Source organism: Cebus imitator, unplaced genomic scaffold (assembly GCF_001604975.1).
Source record: "Cebus imitator isolate Cc_AM_T3 unplaced genomic scaffold, Cebus_imitator-1.0 Scaffold208, whole genome shotgun sequence".
Classification (NCBI taxonomy): Eukaryota; Metazoa; Chordata; class Mammalia; order Primates; family Cebidae; genus Cebus; species Cebus imitator.
The window spans coordinates 2,501,063-2,508,013 of NW_016107523.1; the positions used below are offsets into that span (position 1 = coordinate 2,501,063).

The 6,951-nt window shown below is 37.4% G+C and overlaps 1 protein-coding gene across 9 annotated transcripts in view; it reads left to right on the plus strand.

The window, feature by feature from the left end:
* The window catches only part of DMD (dystrophin), a 2,133,401-nt gene that overhangs the window by 1,501,873 nt on the left and 624,577 nt on the right, over nt 1-6,951 (plus strand). The gene's annotated exons all lie outside the window — the stretch shown is intronic.

The following is a 6,951-nucleotide window of genomic DNA, read 5'->3' on the forward strand; positions in this document are numbered from 1 at the left end:
CACCGTCCCTCCCCTATTTCCCCCCAACTGACCCCAGTGTGTAGTGCTCCTCTCCCTATGTCCATGTGTTCCCATTGTTCAACACCCGCCTATGAGTGAGAACATGCGATCTTTCTGCTACTTTGATGCCCCCATCGTGTAATATCAAAAATCACTGTACTGTACCTTATGCCATACTAGGGTGGGCAGGAACTTTGGTAAGACCCATCTGACTAGGCTCTGTGCATACTCTTTTCTTCTGACTTACATTCCTATGCATTTAATGGGCAGAGTGATTTGTAGTGATTGTGCATTGTGTCAGTAGGTTTCCATGGGATCAGGAAGAGGAATAGAGGAAGGAATAGGGGAAATTTACCATCCAATTTCCCTCAGAGATTCTCCTCAGAAGTAAGGTCCAGGTCAGCTCAGCTTTCAAATTCTCTCAGATTTCTCTGGGTTTCCTCACTTCTCTCTACCTTCCTTCCCTCCAGGGACACACATATTGGTATTAAATTTTCGAGCTTCCCCCACAATATGCCCTCGTTTCCCTTCCCACAACTCGGGGAATCCTTTGTAGTGCAGGAAGGAGGAAAACCTTCCTTCAACCATCTTTTTCTCTCTTTGAAATCTTCTGTCTTTTACCAAGCCTAAACTTTTGAAACTTGGAAACCATGAGCGTCTATATCTTCATAATTTATATTCTGCTATGGTAACCCTTCCCTAAGGAAATGACTAGTTGTCAACATGTTGGGGGAAGTGAAAGAGTAAAATGTTAATATTTTAAAGTATTATTAGTCATACTTCCACATATTGGGTAAATACTTATTGATAATAGCTAGAATTTATTGAGTACCTCATAAGCATTAGATGTTGTGTGTATGTGTGTGCATTTCTGTATGTATATGTGTGTGTGTACCAAATCTTTATAGAATCCTAGGAGCTATATTTTATAATCCCCATTTTATAGATGAGAAAACAGATTCCAAGAACAGTTTATCAAATTGCTGAAGCTTACAAAACAAGCAAAGAACAGAGCTTGGAATTTGCAAATGTCTCTTTCTGGCTTGCAAGTCTGCACTCTTTCTAGTATATTTACCATTTCCCATCTTGTTTTGTTGCTTTTGTTAAGGACCTTAATCATTAGACTAAGGCTAAATATTTCTTTTGTCTGTAATTATGTATGTTTTGATTCACTTCCTTTAGACATGTCGTCTTTTAGTTGTAGTGATTGTTAATTAAATTAGGCTGTTACTGGTTTTGAAAGTTTATCTCTTTATTGTTGCTTAAACAATGAATGTGGATGTATGCTAATGTATTATTTCAGTAAAACTAGCCACTATAACAGGTAATCTCCCAAATCTTGGAGGCTCACTGCAGTAGAAATTTACTTATTTTAATGTGGTCCAAAATAATCTGCCCTCTGTGAAGTCATTCAGGAGCCCAAGCTCCTTCCATCTTTTGTGTCCAGAGCATAAGATGCATATGCATTTAATGGGAAGATGAAGAATGAATATGACTCATAAAAATTTGTCATGAGCCACGCCTGGAAGAGGCGTGTGTTAATTTTGTTCATATTCTGTTGGATGGAACTTGTCACATGGTCACATCTGACTGCGAGGGAGGTAGGGAAATAGCGTCCACTGGTGAGCCTAGGAAGAAGAACAGATTTGGCAAGAAACTATTCAACCTCTGCATAACTAATTTGAACAAGGAAGAATGTACTTGTATTCTATGAGCTTGTGTAAATTATAGGATGTCATATCTATAACTAGCAAGGCAAGAGCAAATTGCTTTGTAACGATCAACATAGATAGCTGTACCATTACTGGACCATTCCTCCACCATACTGGAACTTTGAGGGTTCCCCAAAAGGTTGAAACACACTGACCCAAAATAGTGACTCTCAGTGAGTGATTTACTCAGTATGAGACTGAATTCCCATTACACAGGTAAGTGATCAGTTTCCTTCTTGAGAAATATAGAAATTTTGCAATGATGTTTATGCAAATCTGAACATACTATATAGAGAGTCATTTGTTATTTTACTAATGAAAAATAACTTCAATACTTTTCCCTTGGAAGAAAATAACATGAATGTATTATACAGTATTTGTTCAACATTATCTGAATATTTTCCATTTCCCCCTGCATTCTTTTTAGATTGCGTTGACTTTTTCATAATAGAGATTAAAATTGAAGGACCAGAGGGCAAGTTTGTACCTCTCTGCCAATAGTCAGTGATTTGAATAGTTCTTCTTTTCTAAGCTTTTGTCTTTTAGGAATGAGTACCTTTATGAATATTTGCAGAATAATGGAAAGACTCTAATCCAAATGATCCAAGAAAGCACTTTCTTAAAAGCAAGTGCCTGTTGAGACGTGGCATATTGCTTATTAAGAGCCTAAGCTGGAATCTCAGTTCCAAATATGCCTGGAGCCTCTAAATGCTGGTACCAGGATAATTCTGGCAAGATATGTTTATCTAAGCAATGTCATTTGCAGGCCTGCTATACTTCAGTTTCTCTCTCCATTTAAAGTCTATGGAATGGGATGGAAATTCAATACTTATAAAGTTTCAATCGTGTTCAAAATAGAATTTTTTTAGTAAAGATTTGGTTTTCAGGGAAAGGACAGAAATAAAATACTTGCTCATAAAATTGTATTTTCTCATTTGTTGATATTGGTCTCCTTTTTTATTGCCATGAAACTTCTAGAAATACTTACAAAGAAATCAGCTAAATAAAAAATAGTTAATATATGTATGTAATACTATATTGAAACATTTTTCTTTCTTTGGTAAATCCCATTTCATAACTGAACAGTTGGGAAAATCTATACATAGTTATTGAAGTTTATCAAGAGAAGTTCAGTACAAAGCTATTTCTGTCTATGAGAAATATTCATGGTAAACTTCAAATAACTGGGTGTGCAAACCACTACCATGTTTTACTATATGAAAGTATTTCTATGGTATCTGTTGTATTCCGATAATTATATTGATGGAAATCATGCAGTAATAATCTAGGTAAGAGAAAACAATTTTATCTAAATGAGATCAAATGAAAATTTCTCCCTTTTTCTAATGTTCAAGTTGCTCGTTTTTCTTTAACTCTTTGGTTTCTAAATTTCTCAATCATTCCTGGTAATTTTCTTTGGCAAAAGGGCCGGGTCAGAGGACCAAAATCAGTAAGATCAGAAGAATTTATATGTGCTTCCTTGGAGACATCTGAATTATATGAAATTCTTGTTCACATCCATTAATACCGCAAAGTATATTACCATAATATCTTGCATAGCATAGCAGTGAAGAGGATTTGGAAACAAAGAACTGCTTCCTTTTATCATTCTGTTTATTTCACAAATAATATTGGTGAATGTGGTTCCTGTAACATTTGGATTTAAGAGCCTTGTTTTTGTAGCTTCTCCCTCCATAACCCCCACCACTACAATTTTAGGGCTATGCAGCAATAGCATGCATTACTTTAGAAGTCAGGCTGCCTAGACTGGCTACTTGTTAGCTTTGTGACTTTGAAAAAATGACTAATCTCAGTAAACTATCTGCCCTTAGTTTTCTTCTCTGTAAAATAGGCTCATTTATATCTATCTCATGGGTTGGAATAGTTAGATGAAATAATCAAGGTAGAATGCTTATGTCAGAACCATAGTAAAAACTCAAAGAATGTTAGCATTTGTTATTTGAACTATAATCTATTTGGGTGGTTTGAGTGCTTAGTGCAAAACACTTAATAAGCTTTTTGGTAGCTGTTTAGCTATCTCACCCCTCCCACCACCCCAAAAAGGAGAGATTTAAAAGGCAAAAAGGAGGAGGTTGCTTTGGAAAAGATGGAATAAGATATATAAATAGAATTAAACAAATATTTGGGAAAGCCTTTTTGTGGGAAATACTGCAAAATCTTCACTATTCTCTATAAATTTAGTAGGTAGATATTACTATTCCCATTTGAGAGACAGAAAACTGAGACTCGGAGAGCCTAGATAACTTGTCTAGGGTCTTAGGAAGATGGCAAGTGAGAAAGCAGAATTTAAGTCCATGTCTTTCTGATTTAAAAGCCCAAGGCACATCAAATGGAAAAGGCTAGTTAGTCAAAAAAAACAGGAAGAAATATTTATCTGAGAACTTAAAATATTAGGAGTGGCCTCAGGTTAGTATAGTCTGGATATATTTTTTTGCTGCTCCTATTTATAGTTTGGACTTCTATGTATTTAAGTGTCTAAAGGATTGTCTTTTACATGTGTTGTAGATGTATTGACTAGTGGACCCCAGTGATCTATTAGCTGTGCGAACTTGGCCACGTTAATTCTCTTTCCTAAGCTGTGGTTCCCTCATCTGTCATGTGGGGTTAATAATAGTACTTATGCTAGTAGGGTGATTAAGAAAGTAAAATTACTGGTTGTTTCTAAAGTAAATATGAGGCACATATTAGATGCTCATTAAGTGGTACATATTTTTGTGATAAGATGGATTTGGTACAGAGGGAACTAGAGATGGGAGAATATGAAGGTGTATAATGTGGCCTTTTATTAGCAAAACCAAGGGAAGGACTTTTGAAACAGAATGCCAAGTTTTAAGAGGAAGCTGTTTATTTTGGAATTATTTTTCAGCTAAGGATTTTTCAACCCAGTCCAGAATTCTTAGAGAAATTTAGTGATAGCTTATAAATTTTAAGAAAATGAATTCACATTATATTGCATAAAGAAGGGAGAATGTTCTTCTGTATGAGAATAAAAATTCTCTCACATGATTTTTGAATTGACTGACAGTTTTATAGCAGCTTTGTCAACCCATCATTCATTGCTGCAACCAAATGTATGAAATCCTTCATGGCAAAATAAAAAGGCTCTGTTGTTCTCCACATTTTTATGAAATCTCTATTGCTAATGAAATGCCAGCCAGTATCTTCCTCTCAGGTGTTGTCTATTAGAGAGTTGCTTGTTTTAGAAGAAGTGGAGTCAACCATATAAATTTCCTTTTTTTGACATCTAGCACCTGCTGTCAACCTGTTATAGCTACAAGCAGCTCTCAAAATTTACATCCACTAGGATGCTGCTGGCAACTAACGAGTTCAGTTCAGTTCAGCAAACATTTGAATGCTTACTCTGTGCTATCTAATATCAGAGATGGTAGAGGTGATACAGGAAAAAAGTAAGATTCAGCCTTGGTCTTTAAAGAGCTCACAACCAAATGTGGGTATTTGGACAAGTATATTTAGGCAAGGCAGTCTGGGAAGAGTGCTTCAGTAGAGCAGTATTACAAAATGTTGAGAGAGAACAAGAGGAGGAGAGATTGGTTTTAAATGAGGGCTTCCTGGAATGCTTCTAGGAGGTGGCTGAATTTGACCTGATCATGAATAAGACTTTGAAAAGCAGAAGAAAGCTGGAGACGAAAAGGTATTTCAGGAAGTGTGGAAAGGAGAATACATAATTAGACCTGTTAATACTGGTGTGGAAGATGAATATCAGCATAGGAGAGTGTGTGTGTGCGTGCACATGCATGCAAGCACACACACACGTGCGTGTGCACACACACACACACACACGCACACTGTGGAGGATAAGGGAGTAAATGAAGTCAGTAAGACCAGTTACAAGGCAAGAGAGCCCAAGCTGGAGCAGTGGCCATGGAGTAAAAAGTAAGAAGTGAAATTAAGACATGAGGTGGAGCTAGAATTAACAGGATTTTGACATTGATTACATGTAGAAAACTGATGGTCTAGGAGAAGGCCTGCCTCAAAGCATTGGAGATTGAATTCTTTGGAAGATTAATGTCATAACCGTCATAACCAGAGACAAACTCAGGACAAGGAGTTGATTATGGGAGATAAAGTAATGTGCTTAACATGAAGCTAGATGACCATACTGAGATGTTAAAGAAATTGTTGAAAACAGAGAGATTTCAGGAGTGACATTACTTCTGGACACCAATTTGTAAGTTACCTGGAGTGGCTGAGCTTACACAGAGAGAGGATACCTGGTCCAAAGAACAGTGAACCGAGAAAAAAGCCTAGAGGTTGTTTTACATTTAAGGAATTTGAGAAGAGGTAGCACTACCCACGCCCTACACAGCCCCCAACCCTGCCAATTTACAATATAGGTGCATTTAGACACACACCAAATAATGATTTTTTTTTTTTTTTCGAGACAGAGTCCCGCTCTGTCACCCAGGCTGGAGTGCAGTGGTGCCATCTTCAGTCACTGCAACCTTCACCTCCCAGATTCAAGCGATCCTCTTGCCTCAGACTCCCAAGTAGCTGGGATTATAGGCTCCCACCACCGTGCCCAGATAAATTTTTGTATTTTCAGTAGAGACAGGGTTTCGCCATGTTGGCCAGGCTTGTCTCAAACTCCTGACCATAGGTTATCCACCCTCCTTGGCCTTCCAAAGTGCTGGGATTACAGGACTGAGCCACTGTGCCCAGCCTGAATAATGAATTTATAGGTCCTACACTGTGTTGTTTTCTATTTCTGCTGCTGTATAACCATTCAAGTAATACAAGTTTCATCCTGGCTCTTAATGATACTATGAGCAAAGTGTAGAAATTGTTTAGCTGATGGTTAAAGATTGTGTTTAGGTAGATCAGGTTTCTGATGCAGCCATCAGTATACCAGGGAAAGTAGCCATTAGTATTTGCCTTGTAGGTCTAATGAACTCTTTAGCTTTTTATTTTTTATATGTTTAAGCTACTCTGCAAATTCTTATGGAAGAATAAAGATATTGAAAGATAATCTTATGAAAAATTTTAATCAGAATTGAAATACAGGCTGACCGCAGTGGCTCACTCCTATAATCCCAGCACTTTGGGTGGCCAAGGCGGATGGATTACCTGAGGTCAGGAGTTCGAAACCAGCCTGGCCAACATGATGAAACCCCGTTTCTACTAAAAATACAAAAAAAAATTAGCCAGGCATGGTAACAGGTGCCTGTAATCCCAGCTACTCAAGAGGCTGAGGCAGGAA